Consider the following 21345-nt stretch of genomic DNA (forward strand, 5'->3'; position numbering starts at 1 on the left):
AGAATACAAAAGCTATTTTTATATAACTTTGTGCGGAGTTCCTTTTGTAGTGTGCCTGGGATGTTGTTGCTGTGTGCGTGCGAAAATGCTTTACACATTGCCTCCGGGATAAGCCTGACTGCTCGTGCCAAGCTACCAAGGGGGTGAGCAGGGGTTATCTTTGGCGTGTAACTCCCTTGCCCTGACTAGAGTGGTGGTTTCTGCCTGGCTTTGGCGCAAGCCTTAGCCAACCAGAAATTCCAGTTCTAACAGTACACAATTCTTCTTGAACTTTTCATGGTGCCTCCAATCTGTCTTCCAGAGACCTCACACCACTTTTCACTTTTAGGCAGTCTCCTAAAGCCGAAGAGGTTCATAATTCTTGTGTAATATACGATTTTTAGCCATGTTTGTAGATACAGGGCCTTTCAAGGTCAGCTACAATGCACATCAGATGGCATAGGCTCCTGGAGATGTTAAAGTAAGAATTCAGACTTTCTGTTATCCCTGATGGCTTGAATACTGTGCCAACATTTATAGTACTAGCCCTCAATGCCCCTGCAAAATTAAAATGGGAAAATTGTTTAGGATATTTAATATGTATTGGTCTGCCATGAGAATATAGGGGAGCTCTCTCTCTCTCTCTCTCTCTCTGACTCCACGGCACCCTTTGAGTGCCACCTTCTTAGATGACTGAGGCAGGCCATACAGTCTTTCCCCTATCAGCTATTGCAGGATCCTTGAATGTTTCTGATTATTTCTATGGCAATGACACATAACTAAGACTCCCAGATTCCCGTTTGTATATGATTGTGGATTATGACTGCACCCTGTTAAACCCTGCAGACATCTATATTGTTGAATCAAAACTCACACATCTTTGTAGGCAAGGATGCTGATTGCACCCATTGAAAAATACTATGGGTAGAAGATTTACACTTTATTAATTCATACTAGAATACCTTCAGTAATCCAGACAGGTTTAGTCATCTGCCAGGATTTTGTAACTAAAAAACTGAATTAAATATATGTACATGTACAAATTCGTATATGTATTCACACATAGATGGACTTTGTTTCACCTCCTAGCTTGTAGGACTGTCATTTACACTACCCTTCCATGTATAACCGCTTACAGCATGAGGCTTTGGGTCAGTCTATTTCAGTCATTTGTTCTCTTTTTGTATCTTTGAAGGCATTTGTCTTATCACGTGCACATCTGCCTGAAAATGAGTGTGCTTCATTGTCAGGGCTGGTGTGACAGTCCATTAGTGCATATTATAGCTCTTCAGATGCATGGCCGGCGCTAGGCATGAGCAGCGTGGGCAGCTGCCCAGGGCCACGCACTCAGCCCACCAGCATGGGGCCACGCACTGGTGATGTGTCCTGTCAGTTCCCTGGCAATCCATTTCAAAGAAAGGTTCACCTTTCTTAGAAATGGAGGGGGCCCCCCTCCCTTGGCCTCTCAGGGATGTTATCTGGATACATAAGGGAGGGAGACGCTCCCTTCAATTGAAAGGAGACCCATTCACAGACACTGCGGGAGGCCCATTGTCCATCATTTTGGCACCCCAATAGCTTTAACTTTTAGCCCACAAGCAATCCTTACACCTATCTGACTGAAGGTGTGAGAAATGCTTGTGGGCTCAAAGTTAAAACTGTGGGGGGGGCGACAAAATGCTGGACAATAGGCCTCCCACAGTGTCTGTGAATGGTCTCCTTGCAAGGGGGCACTTATCGACATTAGAGGGGCCTCGCACATTCCCTTTTAGCCCAGGGCCTCGCAAATCCTAGAACCGGCCCTGATCAGATGCTGCTAGCAGGCCACTTGCTTTCTGCTCATTTCATCTTTAGTACTCCACAACCCGCTAGACCTCTGCCTCTAAACCAGGTCATTATCATGGAGTAGTATTTGTTCGTAGCGCATCATTGTTTTACCATTCCAAGATGGCCAATGTGTTGGCTCTAATTGTGGCTTCCATGCTACAACCTTAAAACAATGATACATTATGTACAATACCATGGCATGACTGACAGGCGCTTGAAACTTTTATTTATTCTTGTAAGTGTATGCCCTCCATGTTAAGGAACAACATGTTTTCTTTTTCTGCCTTTATTATTATAATTGTTCTTGCTTACGTTGATGAGTATGAGTGTTTGCTTTTGTCTGTGCAAGTGGGTGAATGCAAGAATGAGTCAGTGGAAGGATGAATGGATGTACAAGTGCAAGGACAGAGTGCATGTGTGATGACTTATTTGAGTGCCTGAAACCATCAGTGACTGAAGAGGCACTTTGATTTGTAAGCCAGACCTGATGGCATTGCCAATGCTTGCTACCAAGTGTGCATGCGGAAGTGGATTGCTGAAATTTCACAGATTCGCACCACGATCTGCTTTCACTTAGCATAGAATTGAAAAAAACCCCAGGCCTTTTCAGGAACATAATATAAGCAGTAGAACTTTCCTCCTTCCCCACAACCTAACCCTTTCACGCCCATAGGCACTAAAATAGTTGTTTCTGGGAATTTCTATTTGTCAGAAAGAAAATCCACTGCACTTAAATATGTGAGGGATTTAAACAGCATCATGGCATTAAGGAATTTTAATTGAGCACCACAAATCAAAACCTGGGGTGCAGCCATTAAAACATATTTTTCGATTTTGGGTGGTGGGCATAAAACCAATCTGAAAGCAGAATATGAATAAATAGTTTAAGAAATAAAAAGGCAGCCAGACCTTCTGAAAAGGCATTTTGTTTATGATTAAATATATACTGATTCGGCTTACATAGCTCAACATAGCGCCGACGAGGTTACTTCGGGTTTTTCGAAAAAGGAGCTATAAATGTCAAGCTGCATTTGCTTGTAAGATTGGTTGGGTGCGTTTCTGTCATTGTGGTCTGGAAGCATATGGCAAGCTTATGTTAGTTGGCAGGTGACAGTGTTAGTCAGTGTATGGTTTTCTGTAAAGCATTTAGCTCTATTCCAGCATTTAATCAGCTGTGTAAAATGCAATATCTATCTTTCAATTTTATGCCATTACCGGAGACAAGCTTTTGATTAGGCACTTTATCTGGGGAGGAGGAAAACAGACCTCGGTGTGCCTGCGACCAGCAGCAGAGGGAGAGGGGACGTCGGACGCAGCACTCGATAAGAGGCAGAGAGACAGAAATTTAACATAAAACAGAATTAGTGCTGCTCCTTTCGATTTAGTGCGGGGAATTTTATGGTCTAATCAATTAGAGGCCGCAGTGCCGGGGCTGCTGCTGCTGGGAAGCGGGGCTCTCCGTCTGAGAGGCCTCTTTCTGCAATAGTAATCTCATTCATTATAACGGGGTCAGGCGGAGTGCCGAGGAGAAGCCGTCGCTGCCACGCGGGAGGGGCGCAGCCGCTTCAGTATGCCCAGGACCCGTTTGCTGGCACTGCCACAGCTGGCAGAGAGTGCTGCCAATTCCCAGGTGTGCTGTCCTGGCACGGGCTCCGAACATGTAGTCTGTGAGTTCAAGCGACGGTCATGTGCTCCACTATGTGTGATCTTGGACAACTTAATGTCTCTCATTGTGCCCGGCTGACACTATACTCTTAGCAAACAACACTGATGTTTCTTCGTGCCACACACGAATTAAATCCATGGCATTTGACCAAAGGACCTCCATTTTTGTACCGTTCCTGATGTGCCCTACAAGGCTAATGTTCCAGTTACTTACATAATAATTGTCCAAATAATGTGTTCCAGGTGCCAGCCGGACCTAAGACCAACACCCGTGAGTGCAACATCACCTGAACACCTGGCTGAACGTTGGCAAGAATTTCCTGCTCTGTAAATATGTAATATCTAATTGTCCAAACCTAATCGCTGTTAAAATTTAATCGAGTGTATTTGCAATTTGTATATATATTTATCTCTAACCACTAGCATATGTAGTAGACCTTTGTACTTACTACCATTCCTATGTGATTTTAGAGTTTATCTGTTTTTATCTCTTCCTTGAGTGACGTTACAACTTGTACATTTGAAATTTTTCCCTCCTTTCACTCCACTTGTATATATAACTCTAACCACTAGTATATGTATTAGACCTTGGTACTTACTACCATTACTATGTGATTTTAGAGATTAACTGTTTGTATCTTTTTCTTGAGTGACTTTACAACTTGTACATTTGCAATTTTTCCCTCCTTTCGCTCCACTTGTACATTTGCATTTTTTTTCCTGTTTATATCTCTTATGTAACTCATGTAATCCAAAGTCCTTATGTAACGCAACTGGTTCTTTTGTAAAGCGATCTGGCACCTTCGGGTAATGTTCGCGCTATATAAAATTTCATTACATAAATAAATAATTAAATAAATTGTTCTTCGTCCACATGGAATGTAACATAAGAAAAGCACAATATAAATGTTCGCAGTGATGGTATTAGATTTTGGTTTTAAACTACTGTCATGTTGTGTGTGGTATGCCTAGCTTGTTTTAAATGACTAACTTAATTTAATTAAGTATCTGAGAGAAAATCTATTATTTGCTAAAATATGCTGTATCTTTCAATGATAGATTTTCTATTGTGCATGAGTTCAAACTTATCCCATCTTAGATCTTTCAGTTCAGAATAACTCAGTCCTGCTTCTCCAGTGCACCTTTATCCTGGGGATTGCAGAGCCAAGCACAGCTTTGCCATTGTACCTTATCCCTGTCCTGTCCGGCACCTGCAACTCTCACACTGCTCTGACACAGCACCTCCTTAGTCGTCATATATGTTCATTTGTGTGTGTATGTGTACGTGCCTGCGCCCATGTACATGGGTACATGGATATCCGGGAATGGGCCCAAGTCATAAAGGTACACTTACTTGTTTGTGTAAGTTTACTGCTTTTCGGTATTCACAAAGGTAAACTTAAGCCAAAAGTCTAACTTTACTACTTTTTGGTATTCACAAAGATAAACTTAGATCAAAAGTTTACCTTTGTGAATCAGGCCCAATGTGCCTTATCCTTGACATTTTGTGATCTCACATTCCAGTGAAAGGGCCTCTACACAGTGGTTCATTTGTGAAAAAAATAAGTACCAGGCCCTTGTCAGAAGAACACTGCAGCTTGCACCATCTATTGTCCCTGCTACCAATGACCATACCAACACAACTACTAAGCATCACACTCCTACAAGTGTGCCAATTCATACTACTCCAGGCGCCCAAAGTTTTAAGAATGGCCTGGGCGGCAGGTATTAGTCGTTGTTAATGTATATTGAATTGCTATACAGCTGTTGTTGTGCTCATAATAAAATTTGACAGACAGCGTCACCAGGTGGAACACTGCCACAAGTGTCAGTGCTGACAATTAAGTGCTGGGAGCCTTACTTGCTGTGTTGCTGAGGGCCGGGCACTGCTCCACTCCATCTCCTTGGCCGGGCTTGGCTCCGCCAAGCCCCTGCACCCCTGTGTTTGCACCTGTGGGCCGGGCTTTGCTCCGCTCGTTTCTCTGGCCGGGCTTGGCTCCGCCGGGCCCCCTTTGACTACACTTCCCAGCAGCCCCATCGCGGCAAGGACGCCGCTGACGTAATTCGGAAGCGCCAGGAGGCGCATAAAGGCTCCCTTGGAACCTTGTCCCGCAAGACGCGCGCCGGGAGAAGCCCGGGACAAGGGCGGGTCCATCTGCGACCATCAGCGGCCGGAAGAGGCTGGGCTGGGCCACCCCCCTTGTGACTGTCTCAGAGGTACTATATTATTAACTCCCCCTTAGTAGTACGTTACTCAGACGTCTACTCAACTCTGAACTGATTGCAAACAAAAAGACATTATAAACAGTGGACTATAGATCATTGTGCAATTGCGGGAGGGTTTAATTCTCAAATATTTTGCTGTAAAGTAGGGAGGATTCACTCACCAGCTAACCAGATAAGGAGGGAGTGTAGTGGTGGGTTTGCTGTAGAGTAAGTTCTTACACCTTCCTCCCTTCTTGTTTTAGTCATGCCCAACAGAACGAAAACGCGCTCTGCTACGAGCAAAGTACATTCGTCTCGCACCGTGAATCCTTTAGGGCCTGAACCAAATGTTGCGTTACAACCTACTGCGATTGATCTGATGATGCAAAAAGTCAATAGGGAGATTGAGCGCACAGAGAGAAGTCTGTCTATCCCAGATACACCTACACAACCCATTGATCTAAACACATCAGTAACTTCCCATAATGACTCTCTAGAAAATTCCACTGAAGGTATTCCTTGTGCGCAGGTGGTAAAAGAAGTAGTCACAGATCCAAACAGGAAATCAAAACAAGGGGGCTGCAGGAAGGGCAAACCTCGGAAAAACAAACAAAGTAGGGTTACACACGGTTCAAAAGATAGGGAGGCAGCAGTCATCGAAGTTCCAGTGACACGTCATCAAACTCCACCTGGATGGATGGACGAAGTAATAGGAGACTTCGAAAAACGCATGGAAACTTTCATTATGAACCAGCTGAAACCAATAATTAGCAGGCTAGATAAAGTGAGAAACGAATTGACAAAACAGGGAAGGTCTAAGGGCCCTACAGATTGTAATTTAACAGCAAACCGCTCCCTAGCAGGCCCCAAGCCAGCCGATCATAAAGTTGGCAATAATAACTGTGTGAGTAACAAGCAATGCACTATTGTACAAGTCCACGAAACACCTAAAGCTACAGCTCAGGTAGAGAGGGGAAACATTCAGAAGGGGGGACAAAGGACACGGATAAGGCCAACAACTCATGTCCACACTGACTCAAATCCAACAAGCGATGAGCCGAATGACAGATTTGCTCACTATGCACCACCACATATTAATCTGCCCCCTGAAGCATGCCCTTATGTTGTTGTTTTTACTGGGGTTCCCGAACTCAGAGAAGGGGAGAAAGAGTCACACACGGAATTGAAAAACAAAATAATAAAGTGGTTAAACATACATAGGCCCCTGCGGGGAGGAGAATGTGGGGAGATTCTTCATGTGAGAAGGGTAAATTGGATAGGCAGCAGGAGGAAAGATATCACAGTGGATTGCATTGTGGTAAACTTTAGGAACACTAATCTAGTAAAGTACATATTAGGTAGCTACAATAAAAACCACACTAGCACCATATGCTCCTTATCATTAGGATATTTCTACCCGAGGAGACGCGCTGTAAATATCTTGAACTATGCTTATGCTAGAACAGGAAATACACCAACAAGATACTGGGCTAGAATGGAAGAGCAGAGAGGACAGGGTTACACTCAGTGGGCAAACAGATTCAGCCCGCTACAGTCCCTCGACGAAAACGATTGACTACCCCAAATTGGGAAATGTCATGAAAAGATGGCTGAAAGGGTAGACAATAAATTAAGTGCACAGAGGGTCTCCGAAAGCTATCAAGCAAAGAGGGTGGATGTGCATCAAGCATCTGTAGGCGAGGGTGATCAGGGAGTTACATTGGTTAGGAAGGGTGATCCTAGGACACACAAACAGGGAGGAGAGGTTGGAAAAGCACAGAGAGAAGGCTTGATGCTACTCTCCTGGAATATTGCAGGCCTGGCAGGGAAATTTGAAAATGGTGATTGGAAGAAAAATCTCCGCAGCTATCATATATTAGCTTTCCAGGAGACATGGGTGGTAGAATCCTCCCCTTATCAAATAGAGGGTTACAAGTGTTTTTTGTCGTACCAGCTATAGAAGGCAGATAAGGCAGAGCTAAGGGAGGGCTAGCTTTGTATGTCGACCTAGACGTAGAAGGCTCATGGTCACAACCTTCATGGACGTCGCACACCCTCCAGGCAGTTGCATTTCACGGTCAAGGGCTGATGTTACTGATATTCAACATCTATAATTCAGGGCCAGTGGATGGGAATTATTCAGTAATCCAGGAACTAGATAACAGACTCAATTATGAGATCAAACAGAGGAAAGGGGGAGGAGAACCAATAGTCCTGATTATGGGTGAATTAAATTGCCATCTTTGCTCAAAATTGTTCCCTGTAAGTGCTGACTGGTCATCATGCCCGGCAGATAGTGGGCCACATTTCGAGCATAACAAGGAGGGAATAATCTTTATGAAGTTATTAGACACTTATGCTCTAACACATACAATAGACTTGGTGGCCCCGGGTAGGGACGGTACCCTTACACCAACATTCAATGGTAGGGGATGCCACTCCATCATCAAAATTATATTATGATATCTACCTTTGCAAAGGGCCGGGTCAAGGAGGTGAGAGTAGATTGGAGTCCCTTCAGTGACCATAACCCATTGATGATGAAATTAACATATAGTGGTTGCTCTATTAGAAGTAAACCGGCAGCCGAGTTGCGGCCAGTGGACCGGGGAGGTGACTTAGATGGGCAAAAATGAATGCCCAGGAGTTCTATAGAACTCTAGTAGAAAAAGGCAAAAAACAGATCCATGATTGTCTTGATCCCTTAGTAGAGGGAGGTGTGTTGGTCTCAGTGTTCGAGTCATTAACTAACTTGGTTGGCGAACTACTAATAGTAAAAGGGACCAAAAACAACGGAACACAACCACGCTGGTTTGATTCCGAATGCTCTCGAGCACTGAGAGATTTAAAATTATGCCCAACCTAGGGACAAGCAGAAAGTAGCTCTCTGCAGAAATATATATAAAACAAAGGTAAAACAGAGGAAGACCTTGCTTCAAGCGGAAGTCTGGGCTGACCTGAGGGAGGCTGGGGAGAATAGAGATTTTAATGAATTCTGGAAAATCACCAATAGACCCTGCTTTTAACCCCTTCGATGCTGATGACAAAGCGGTTCCGTCATCAGCATCGGTTGGGCTGTGCTGATGACGGAACCGCTCCGTCATCAGTACAGCCCTGGGGGAGAGCGCTGGCGCTCCCCCCCCCTGTGCAGCGATCTTGGTTTTTTTTGCTGGGGTGGCATCGGAAGACTTTCCGCTGCCACCCCCTGGCCCCCCCACGCTTCCTGGTGACGTCAGCGCGCACAGCGCGCGCCGACGTCATCAGGAAGCGCTGGACGCGCTGGAAGCCATTTGTTTCCAGCGCGTCCAGGAACAAGGTCGGTGTTTGGTGCTCCGGTGGGGCCATTTCTCGGTGCCTTGAGGCATCAGGGGGGAGGAAACACTGTTTCCTCTCTCCTGATGTCCCAATGCTGGGCATTACTGGTTCAGGATCGCGCACAGCGTCGCGATCCTGCACCAGTAATGCCCCCACTAGACACCAGGGATGTTTTTTGTTGGAAAGGAAGCGACCCCTTGGGCAAGGGTCGCTTCCAGGGGGAATTATGTTTTAATTCAGACTTTTCTGCCCCCCCTGGGTCGACATCGCTCGTTTTAGCGAGCGATCTCGACCCAGGGGGGGCAGAAAAGCCCACTAGACACCAGGGATTGTTTACGTTTGAAAAGGAAGCGACCCCTTGGGCAAGGGTCGCTTCCAGGGGCAAATATTTTGAAATTCAGACTTTTCTGCCCCCCCTGGGTCGACATCGCTCGTTTTAGCGAGCGATCTCGACCCAGGGGGGGCAGAAAAGCCCACTAGACACCAGGGATTTATGTATAATTGTAAAGGAAGCGACCCCTTGGGGAAGGGTCGCTTCCAGGGGCAATATTTTTATAATTCAGACTTTTCTGCCCCCCCTGGGTCGACATCGCTCGTTTTAGCGAGCGATCTCGACCCAGGGGGGGCAGAATAGCCCACTAGACACCAGGGATTTATGTATAATTGTAAAGGAAGCGACCCCTTGGGGAAGGGTCGCTTCCAGGGGCAATATTTTTATAATTCAGACTTTTCTGCCCCCCCTGGGTCGACATCGCTCGTTTTAGCGAGCGATCTCGACCCAGGGGGGGGCAGAAAAGCCCACTAGACACCAGGGATTTATGTATAATTGTAAAGGAAGCGACCCCTTGGGGAAGGGTCGCTTCCAGGGGCAATATTTTTATAATTCAGACTTTTCTGCCCCCCCTGGGTCGACATCGCTCGTTTTAGCGAGCGATCTCGACCCAGGGGGGGCAGAAAAGCCCATTAGACACCATGGATTTATGTATAGTTGTAAAGGAAGCGACCCCTTGGGGAAGGGTCGCTTCCTAGGGCCATCATTTTTCAATGCAGACTTTTCTGCCCCCCCTGGGTGCAGATCGCCCATGTTAGTGCGTTATCTGGACCCAGGGGGGGCAGAAAAGCCCACTAGACACCAGGGATTTATTTCTAATTGTAAAGGAAGCGACCCCCTTGGGGAAGGGTCGCTTCCTAGTGGCCCATAATTTTTTGTAGACTTGTCTGCCCCCCCCCTGGGGGCAGATCACCCATTTTTTGGGCCACATCTGGACCCAGGGGGGGTAGAAAAGCCCACTAGACACCAGGGATTTTAGTATATTTATAACGGAAGCGACCCCTTGGGCAAGGGTCGCTTCCAGGGGGCATTATAAATATTGTAGACTATTCTGCCCCCCCCCCCCCCCCTGGGGGCGGAGTGGCTGTTTTTTTTTTTACAGTTTCTGGTCCCGGGGGGGGGGGGGGGGGGGGTAGAAAAGCCCACTGTACTCCAGGTTTTAGTTTTTTATAGGGAGCGACCCCTTGGCCAAGGGTTGCTTCCTTTGGCCCATTTGTTTTCAGTATGTTCTGCTGTGTCTTTATTTGGCCTCTCTGCCCTCCGTAGGGTTGCTTCCAGGGGGCCCACGTTTATAATGATTTATAATCTTCCCCCATTGGGGACAGACACCCCATTTGTGACATACCCTGTGACATAGCCTGTTGTAATGTGTGTTGTTTTTTTTTCTCTTTAGAGTGTTGCAGTGTGCGGTTCCGTTACTGGTTGTTCTGCTGTTTCTGTAGTTGTATGTGTTTGGTAAGAGACCTCTTTTTTGTTCAATTGTACTGTGATTGTATTTTTTTGAAAAGTGTGTAGTAAAATACGAGTATGTTTGGTTTCTGTTTGTTGTGATTGTAAAACATGTTTTGCATTTGTTTTTGATGTGTCCTTCTGTAGATGTAAGTGTGTTTTTTTCTTCTTTCTAGTGGGATATCGTTGCCCCTTTGCTGTGTCTTTGCAGAGTAGGTGCTGGTGAGTGTAGTTGTGTCTTGTAAGTGAATTGTATATATTTTCTAAATTAGTTTTTTTTTTGGAAAAGGCTTACATTTTTCATCTTACTTTGCGCAGTGTTGGGGTTGTTGTTGTTTGTGCAGACTCCTTTATTTGTAAGGATAATGGCTAGCCGCCGGATTACTGCTCAGCAAGTTGTTGGATTGCTTTTTGATTCTTCCTCTGACCATGGTCCAGAGTCTGACTCTGATTCTGAACCAGAGGTGGGAGGTGAAGATTCAGGTAGTGAGTTTTCTCTACACATGGCTTCATCTGATGATGAAGACACTCTGAGTGCTGATGAAGCTACTTTTGGTGTGGATGATGTGCCTGTGGTTGCGGAGGACATTGCTGCGCCTGTGGTTGCAGAGGACATTGTTGTGTCTGTGGTTGCGGAGGACATTCCTGTGCCAATAGTGCGGCAAGAGACATCTGGGCTGCAGCCTGGGGTTGCTAGTATTCCTGTTGGTGCAGTAAGACGAGAGGCAGCTGGGCGGCAGCCTGCGGCTGCAAGACTTGATGTTGAAAGTTCTGACCTCTGGGTTGCACCAGGCATGGTGCAGCCGGCATTGCCTGAATTTACTGGTGTTCCAGGGTGTAGGGTGAACACAGAAAACTTTTTGCCTATTGATTTTTTCAAGTTGTTTATGGATGATGTGTTTGTGGCAGAGATTGTAGAGCAGACTAATTTGTATGCTGAAAACTTTTTGAGGGTGAACAGTGCCAGCCTTAAGCCCCACGCTAGAGCTACCCGGTGGACTCCCACAAATTTGGAGGAGATGAAAAAGTTTTTGGGTTTAACTTTTTTGATGGGCTTGCTTAGGAAACCATCAATGGCTTCATATTGGTCTACTAGTCCCTTGATGGCTACAGCTATATTTCCGGCAGTCATGAGTCGTGATCGGTATTTGCTTCTGCTTCGGATGATGCATTTTGTTGACAATAGTCTTGCTTTGCCACGAGATCACCCTGATTGTGACCGTCTTTTCAAGATTCGGCCTGTCATTGATCATTTCGTTGATCGATTTTCTGAGATCTTTTATCCTGGGAAAGAAATTGCAGTGGACGAGTCTTTGCTGTTGTTCAAAGGTCGCTTGGTATTTCGGCAATACATTCCTAGTAAGAGGGCACGCTATGGAATCAAACTGTATATGCTGTGTGACAGTGAGACTGGATATGTCTCTAATTTCAGGGTGTACACTGGTAAGGAATCCAGGATTAACCCCCCTGGTTGTCCGTCGACTTTTGGAGTGACTGAGAAAATTGTGTGGGAACTTGGTCGTGGATTGTTTAACAAAGGCCATCATTTGTATGTCGATAACTTCTACACTGGTGTGCGGTTGTTCAGGGAATTGGGCAAAGTGGACACTGTTGCTTGTGGCACAATCCGCTCAAACCGTAAAGGTTTCCCAAAAGAACTTGTGTGTCAGAAGCTTGCTCGGGGACAGTGTAGTGCATTGCGTTGTGAGGAGCTTCTAGCTGTGAAGTTTTCAGACAGGAGAGATGTCTACATGTTGACTACAATACATGATGAAAGCACTGAACCGGTGACTGTTTGGGGTCAGGTTGCAGAAGTGCGCAAACCTGTGTGCATAATGCACTACAATAAGTACATGGGTGGTGTTGACAGAGTAGATCAGAGGTTGGAACCGTATGCTGCTCTTCGTAAGGCTTACATTTGGTACAAGAAGTTGGCTATCCATCTTTTCCACTTGGCAACCTTTAATGCTTTTGTTGTGTTCCAGAAATCTTGTCCCCAGTCAAAGATTACTTTTGAAAAGTTTCAGGAGTCTGTAATAGGCAGCCTTGTTTTAGTTGAACAGGCAAGTGTTCCTAGAGTTGGAGTGGTGGAGGATATTGCCAGATTGAAAGATCGCCATTTTCCTGGTCAAATTCCTCCTACAACCTCAAAAGACTTTCCCAGTCGGAGATGTAGAGTCTGTTGGCGAAGAGGTTTGCGGAAGGAGGTTCGTATGTACTGCCCTGACTGCCCTTCAAACCCCGGGCTGTGTGTACTTGCTTGTTATAGATTGTACCACACGCAAAAGAATTTTTGGGAGTATCAATGAGTGGTAAAGTGAACTGGTTGGTCTTATTGTTCAGTTTCAAAGTTTGCATTTGTGTAGTCTTTTTAGTGTAGTTGTTGAGTTAGTAGATTTGTATCAATTTGCAATTTGTTTTTGTTTTTCTTTCATTTTCAAAAAAAACTAAAGTATGATGTTGGTTTGCGTGTAGTGTCCATTGTCTGACGGTGTGCATGGTTTGGCGCTTGGCTGCCGGTGTCTGTGGACTGGTGCTTGTCTGGCGGTGTCTGTGGACTGGTGCTTGTCTGGCGGTGTGCGTGGTCTGGTGTTTTGTTGGCCATGTGCGTGCTCTTGCGCTTGCCTGGTGTTGTGTTTGGATTTGTCCTTGGCTGGTGGTGTGCGTGGAGTGGTGCTTGGCTGGTGGTGTGCGTGGAGTGGCGCTTGGCTGGTGGTGTGCGTGGAGTGATACTTGGCTGTCTGTGCACGAAGTGGTGCTTGGCTGGCGGTGTGTGTGGAGTTGCGCTTGGCTGGTGGTGTGTGTGGAGTGACGCTTGGCTGGTGGTGTGTGTGGAGTGGCGCTTGGCTGGTGGTGTGCGTGGAGTGCTACTTGGCTGTCTGTGCACGGAGTGGTGCTTGTCTGGTGGTGTGTGTGGAGTGGTACTTGCCTGTCGGTGTGCGCTGAGTGGTGTTTGGCTGGCGGTGTGCATGGTCTGGTGCTTGGATGGTGGTGCGCGTGGAGTGGCGCTTGGCTGGCGGTGTGTGTGGAGTGGTACTTGGCTGTCTGTGCACGGAGTGGTGCTTGGCTGGCGTTGTGTGTGGAGTGCCCCTTGGCTTGCAGTGTGCATGGTGTGTTGCTTGGCTGGTGGTGTGTGTGGAGTGGTACTTGGCTGTCGGTGTGCGCTGAGTGGTGTTTGGCTAGTGGTGTGCATGGTCTGGTGCTTGGGTGGTGGTGTCGGTGGACTGGCGCTCGGCTGGCGGTGTGTGAGTAGTTACTTTGGTCACTACACACACTGCTAGGTGAGTGACACTCCACGCAGTCCATCATTTTGTGTTGTTGAAATTTCAGAAATGTGGGCGTGTGAAAGTGATGGGCCCTTGAATGGCGCTGTCTGCTGGTGGGAGTGTTGAAATGTGATGGGTCCGCGGCTGGCGGTGTGAATGTTTTGTATGTGTCACACGTACGAAAGGTGTATGAATGGCCTGTAAAGAGGTTGGTGCCTTGACGTGGCTTTACAGCTCACGAGCTGTGAGTCAGTGGTTCAGTTTATCATACTTTCAATTATACGCAGTGTATTTCATTTTTTTGAAATTACTTGCAAATACAATTGTATGTACAGAATCATCACTCACCCTCGTGCCAAATCCAACCAGAATGTGTGTGTGCTTGCGGATTTGATGGCTGTGCAGTAATGTTTGTCTTTTATCTCTTTCTGAAGTAGGGTGTACCTTGTCCCTTATTCTGATTGTTGTAATGTGTTGCTGTTCTTTCCGGATGGTGTCAATGGTCTGGTTTGTATCAGGTATGAAAGGCGCGTGAATGGCCTGTAAAACGGTTGGTGCCTTGTCGTGGCTTTACAGCTCACGAGTTGCGAGTCACTGGTTCGGTTTTTATGCATTTATTTATTGACAGAGCATTTCATTTTTTGAAATATCTTGTTAATTAAATTTTATGTACTGAACCATCACTCGCCCTCGTGCCAAATCCAACGTGCAAAAGCTGGTGGTATTGAATGTCAATCCCACCAGCTTTTGAAAGAGGGGTTACCTGGGTTTTTGGCCCCGTGCGAGACGGCCATGTAGGAAAACCTACCAAACCCACACATTTATGAAAAGTAGACACCCGGGGGCTTCCAAGGAGGTATGGCTTGCGTGGATCCTCCAACGTTCCTTTACCCAGAATCCCTTGCAAACCTCAATTTTTGCAGAAAAAGTAAGTTTTTTCACACTTTTTTGTGTGGGAAAGCGTGGCGTCACTGGGCTCACACAAATTTCCTCCCACCCAGCGTTCCCCCAGGTCTCCCGATAAAAATGGTACCTCACTTGCGTGGGTAGGCATAGTGGCTGCAACAGGAAACGGTCCAAATCGTACGGTGGAGAAATTGCAATACCCAAATGCAAAACAACCTTGATTTTGGGGGGGGGGGGGCACCTGAGTCTTTGGCCCGGGGCTCGGTGGTATTCTTTGGAAACTACCAAACCCAAACAGTTCTGAAAAGTAGACACCCGGGGGAGTCCAGGGAGATATGGCATGCGTAGGTCCCCCAATGTTTTCCTACCCAGAACTCCTTGCAAACCTTAAAATTAGGTAAAAATATCACTTTTCCAAACTTTTTTGCGTGGGATCTCCGTGCCGGCAAAAATGTCCTACCACCCAGCGTTCCCCTTGTTCTCCCGAGTAAAAGGATACCTCACTTGTGTGGGTGGGCCAAAGGCCTGTGTCTAAGGCAGGGGGCTTAATTTGTAAAGCTCAAATACTACTTTTTCAAAATTCATTTTCGGACTGTTCTGCTTTGGGGCACCCACACAAGTGAGGTATCCTTTTACTCGGGAGAACAAGGGGAACGCTGGGTGGTAGGACATTTTTGCCGACACGGAGATCCCACGCAAAAAAGTTTGGAAAAGTGATATTTTTACCTAATTTTAAGGTTTGCAAGGAGTTCTGGGTAGGAAAACATTGGGGGACCTACGCATGCCATATCTCCCTGGACTCCCCCGGGTGTCTACTTTTCAGAACTGTTTGGGTTTGGTAGTTTCCAAAGAATACCACCGAGTCCCGGGCCAAAGACTCAGGTGCCCCCCCCCCAAAATCAAGGTTGTTTTGCATTTGGGTATTGCAATTTCTCCACCGTACGATTTGGACCGTTTCCTGTTGCAGCCACTATGCCTACCCACGCAAGTGAGGTACCATTTTTATCGGGAGACCTGGGGGAACGCTGGGTGGGAGGAAATTTGTGTGAGCCCAGTGACGCCACGCTTTCCCACACAAAAAAGTGTGAAAAAACTGACTTTTTCTGCAAAAATTGAGGTTTGCAAGGGATTCTGGGTAAAGGAACATTGGAGGATCCACGCAAGCCATACCTCCTTGGAAGCCCCCGGGTGTCTACTTTTCATAAATGTGTGGGTTTGGTAGGTTTTCCTACATGGCCGTCTCGCACGGGGCCAAAAACCCAGGTAACCCCTCTTTCAAAAGCTGGTGGGATTGACATTCAATACCACCAGCTTTTGCAAGAGGGGTTACCTGGGTTTTTGGCCCCGTGCTAGACGGCCATCTAGGGAAACCTACCAAACCCACACATTTCTGAAAAGTAGACACCCGGGGGCTTCCAAGGAGGTATGGCTTGCATGGATCCTCCAACGTTCCTTTACCCAGAATCCCTTGCAAACCTCAATTTTAGCTAAAAAAAATCATTTTTTTCACACTTTTTTGCATGGGAAAGCGTGGCATCACTGGGCACACACAAATTTCCTTCCACCCAGCGTTCCCCCAGGTCTCCCGATAAAAATGGTACCTCACTTGCGTGGGTAGGCATAGTGGCTGCAACAGGAAACGGTCCAAATCGTACGGTGGAGACATTACAATAACCAATAGCAAGATTACCTTCTTTTTTTTGGGGGGGGGACTGAGTTTTTGGACCGGGGCTCGGCGGGCATCTTTGGAAACTACCAAACCCAAACAGTTCTGAAAACTAGACACCCGGGGGAGTCCAGGGAGGTATGGCATGCGTGGGTCCCCCAATGTTTTCCTACCCAGAAATCCCTGCAAACCACAAGTTTAGGTTAAAAAAACAGTTTTCCATACATTTTTGCGTGGGATCGCCGTGTCGGCACAAATGTCCTACCACCCTGCGTTCCCCTTGTTCTCCCGAGTAAAATGATACCTCACTTGTGTGGGTGGGCCAAAGGCCTGTGACTAAGGCAGGGGGGCTTAATTTGTTACACTGAAATACTACTTTTTTCAACATTCGTTTTTGGCCTGTTCTGCTTTGGGGCACCCACACAAGTGAGGTATCCTTTTACTCGGGAGAACAAGGGGAGCGCTGGGTGGTAGGACATTTTTGCCGGCACGGTGATTCCACGCAAAAAAGTTTGAAAAAGTGATTATTTTACCTAATTTTAAGGTTTGCAAGGTGTTCTGGGTAGGAAAACGTTCGGGGACCCACGCATGCCATACCTCCCTGGACTCCCCCGGGGGTCTACTTTTCAGAACTGTTTGGGTTTTGTACTTTCCAAAGAATACCACCGAGCCCCGGGCCAAAAACTCAGGTGCCCCCCCCCAAAATCAAGGTTGTTTTGCAATTTGGGATTGTAAATTCACCACCGTACAATTTGAACCATTTCCTTTCGCAGCCACTATGCCTACCCACGCAAGTGAGGTACCATTTTTCTCGGGAGACCTGGGGGAACGCTGGGTGGGAGGAAATTTGTGTGAGCCCAGTGACGCCACGCTTTCCCACACAAAAAAGTGTGAAAAAACTGACTTTTTCTGCAAAAATTGAGGTTTGCAAGGGATTCTGGGTAAAGGAACGTTGGAGGATCCACGCAAGCCATACCTCCTTGGAAGCCCCCGGGTGTCTACTTTTCATAAATGTGTGGGTTTGGTAGGTTTTCCTACATGGCCGTCTCGCACGGGGCCAAAAACCCAGGTAACCCCTCTTTCAAAAGCTGGTGGGATTGACATTCAATACCACCAGCTTTTGCAAGAGGGGTTACCTGGGTTTTTGGCCCCGTACGAGACGGCCATGTCGGGAAACCTACCAAACCCACACATTTCTGAAAAGTAGACACCCGGGGGCTTCCAAGGAGGTATGGCTTGCGTGGATTCTCCAACGTTCCTTTACCCGGAATCCCTTGCAAACCTCAATTTTTTATGGAAAAATCAGTTTTTACACACTTTTTTTGTGTGGGAAAGCGTGGCGTCACTGGGCTCACACAAATTTCCTCCCACCCAGCGTTCCCCCAGGTCTCCCGATAAAAATGGTACCTCACTTGCGTGGGTAGGCATAGTGGCTGCAACAGGAAACGGTCCAAATCGTACGGTGGAGACATTACAATAACCAATAGCAAGATTACCTTCTTTTTTTCGGGGGGGGGGACTGAGTTTTTGGACCGGGGCGGCGGGCATCTTTGGAAACTACCAAACCCAAACAGTTCTGAAAACTAGACACCCGGGGGAGTCCAGGGAGGTATGGCATGCGTGGGTCCCCCAATGTTTTCCTACCCAGAAATCCCTGCAAACCACAAGTTTAGGTTAAAAAAATAGTTTTCCATACATTTTTGCGTGGGATCGCCGTGTCGGCACAAATGTCCTACCACCCTGCGTTCCCCTTGTTCTCCCGAGTAAAATGATACCTCACTTGTGTGGGTGGGCCAAAGGCCTGTGACTAAGGCAGGGGGGCTTAATTTGTTACACTGAAATACTACTTTTTTCAACATTCGTTTTTGGCCTGTTCTGCTTTGGGGCACCCACACAAGTGAGGTATCCTTTTACTCGGGAGAACAAGGGGAGCGCTGGGTGGTAGGACATTTTTGCCGGCACGGTGATTCCACGCAAAAAAGTTTGAAAAAGTGATTATTTTACCTAATTTTAAGGTTTGCAAGGTGTTCTGGGTAGGAAAACGTTCGGGGACCCACGCATGCCATACCTCCCTGGACTCCCCCGGGGGTCTACTTTTCAGAACTGTTTGGGTTTTGTACTTTCCAAAGAATACCACCGAGCCCCGGGCCAAAAACTCAGGTGCCCCGCCCCCAAAATCAAGGTTGTTTTGCAATTTGGGATTGTAAATTCACCACCGTACAATTTGAACCATTTCCTTTCGCAGCCACTATGCCTACCCACGCAAGTGAGGTACCATTTTTCTCGGGAGACCTGGGGGAACGCTGGGTGGGTGGAAATTTGTTGATGCACGCAGATTCCGGAACTTTCCACCACAGAAATGTGAGGAAAATGCGTTTTTTTTCCAATTTCTTAGCTTTGCAAGGGATTCTGGGTAAGAGAACCTGGGGGTAGGCAGTCGAGTGACCCCATCCTAAATTCCCCTGGGTGTCTACTTTTCAAAAATGTATAGGTTTGCTAGGTTTCCCTAGGTGCCGGCAGAGCTAGGGTTCAAAAACAAAAGGTAGTCTCTTTGCCCAAAACGTGCACAATTTCACTGAAAAATTGAGTTGTGACCACGTTGCGTTTTGCACTGTTTCCTGTCGCAGCCACTATGCCTACCCAGGCAAGTGAGGTACCATTTTTCTCGGGAGACCTGGCGGAACGCTGGGTGGGTGGAAATTTGTTGATCCACGCAGATTCCGGAACTTTCCACCACAGAAATGTGAGGAAAATGCGTTTTTTTTTCCAATTTCTTAGCTTTGCAAGGGATTCTGGGTAAGAGAACCTGGGGGTAGGCAGTTGAGTGACCCCATCCTGAATTTCCCTGGGTGTCTACTTTTCAAAAATGTATAGGTTTGCTAGGTTTCCCTAGGTGCCGGCAGAGCTAGGGTTCAAAAACAAAAGGTAGTCTCTTTGCCCAAAACGTGCACAATTTCACTGAAAAATTGAGTTGTGACCACGTTGCGTTTTGCACTGTTTCCTGTCGCAGCCACTATGCCTACCCAGGCAAGTGAGGTACCATTTTTCTCGGGAGACCTGGGGGAACGCTGGGTGGGTGGAAATTTGTTGATCCACGCAGATTCCGGAACTTTCCACCACAGAAATGTGAGGAAAATGCGTTTTTTTTTCAATTTCTTAGCTTTGCAAGGGATTCTGGGTAAGAGAACCTGGGGGTAGGCAGTCGAGTGACCCCATCCTGAATTCCCCTGGGTGTCTACTTTTCAAAAATGTATAGGTTTGCTAGGTTTCCCTAGGTGCCGGCAGAGCTAGGGTTCAAAAACAAAAGGTAGTCTCTTTGCCCAAAACGTGCACAATTTCACTGAAAAATTGAGTTGTGACCACGTTGCGTTTTGCACTGTTTCCTGTCGCAGCCACTATGCCTACCCAGGCAAGTGAGGTACCATTTTTCTCGGGAGACCTGGGGGAACGCTGGGTGGGTGGAAATTTGTTGATCCACGCAGATTCCGGAACTTTCCACCACAGAAATGTGAGGAAAATGCGTTTTTTTTTCCAATTTATTAGCTTTGCAAGGGATTCTGGGTAAGAGAACCTGGGGGTAGGCAGTCGAGTGACCCCATCCTGAATTTCCCTGGGTGTCTACTTTTCAAAAATGTATAGGTTTGCTAGGTTTCCCTAGGTGCCGGCAGAGCTAGGGTTCAAAAACAAAAGGTAGTCTCTTTGCCCAAAACGTGCACAATTTCACTGAAAAATTGAGTTGTGACCACGTTGCGTTTTGCACTGTTTCCTGTCGCAGCCACTATGCCTACCCAGGCAAGTGAGGTACCATTTTTCTCGGGAGACCTGGGGGAACGCTGGGTGGGTGGAAATTTGTTGATCCACGCAGATTCCGGAACTTTCCACCACAGAAATGTGAGGAAAATGCGTTTTTTTTCCAATTTCGTAGCTTTGCAAGGGAGTCTGGGTAAGATAACCTGGGGGTAGGCAGTCGAGTGACCCCATCCTGAATTCCCCTGGGTGTCTACTTTTCAAAAATGTATAGGTTTGCTAGGTTTCCCTAGGTGCCGGCAGAGCTAGGGTTCAAAAACAAAAGGTAGTCTCTTTGCCCAAAACGTGCACAATTTCACTGAAAAATTGAGTTGTGACCACGTTGCGTTTTGCACTGTTTCCTGTCGCAGCCACTATGCCTACCCAGGCAAGTGAGGTACCATTTTTCTCGGGAGACCTGGGGGAACGCTGGGTGGGTGGAAATTTGTTGATCCACGCAGATTCCGGAACTTTCCACCACAGAAATGTGAGGAAAATGCGTTTTTTTTTCCAATTTCTTAGCTTTGCAAGGGATTCTGGGTAAGAGAACCTGGGGGTAGGCAGTCAAGTGACCCCATCCTGAATTCCCCTGGGTGTCTACTTTTCAAAAATGTATAGGTTTGCTAGGTTTCCCTAGGTGCCGGCAGAGCTAGGGTTCAAAAACAAAAGGTAGTCTCTTTGCCCAAAACGTGCACAATTTCACTGAAAAATTGAGTTGTGACCATGTTGCGTTTTGCACTGTTTCCTGTCGCAGCCACTATGCCTACCCAGGCAAGTGAGGTACCATTTTTCTCGGGAGACCTGGGGGAACGCTGGGTGGGTGGAAATTTGTTGATCCACGCAGATTCCGGAACTTTCCACCACAGAAATGTGAGGAAAATGCTTTTTTTTTCAAATTTCTTAGCTTTGCAAGGGATTCTGGGTAAGAGAACCTGGGGGTAGGTAGTCGA

Source organism: Lissotriton vulgaris, chromosome 7, assembly GCF_964263255.1.
Source record: "Lissotriton vulgaris chromosome 7, aLisVul1.2, whole genome shotgun sequence".
NCBI classification, from domain to species: Eukaryota; Metazoa; Chordata; class Amphibia; order Caudata; family Salamandridae; genus Lissotriton; species Lissotriton vulgaris.